The following is a 437-nucleotide window of genomic DNA, read 5'->3' on the forward strand; positions in this document are numbered from 1 at the left end:
GAAAAAGAAAAAGAAAGAAATAAAGTTGTGATCCAAGGCAAAAAGAGTGTGCTTAAGAACCCTGGACACCTCTAATTGGGGACTCTAGCAAAGCTAGGTCACAATCTGAAAAGGTTCACCCAATTATGTGTCTGTGGCATGTATGTATCCGGTGGTAATACTGGAGGACAGAGTGCTCTAGGCCACAGCCAAGACTCATACAATAGCTATGTTCAAGAATCATCATACTTAACTAGGAGAATCAATAACACTATCTGAGTTCTGAGTTCCCATAGATGCCAATCATTCTGAACTTCAAAGGATAAAGTGAGATGCCAAAACTGTTCGGAAGCAAAAAGCTACTAGTCCCGCTCATCTAATTGGAGCTTAGTTTCTCTGATATTTTGGAGTCTATAGTATATTCTCTTCTTTTTATTCTATTTTGATTTTCAGTTGCT

Source organism: Arachis duranensis, chromosome 4 (assembly GCF_000817695.3).
Source record: "Arachis duranensis cultivar V14167 chromosome 4, aradu.V14167.gnm2.J7QH, whole genome shotgun sequence".
Lineage (NCBI taxonomy): Eukaryota > Viridiplantae > Streptophyta > Magnoliopsida > Fabales > Fabaceae > Arachis > Arachis duranensis.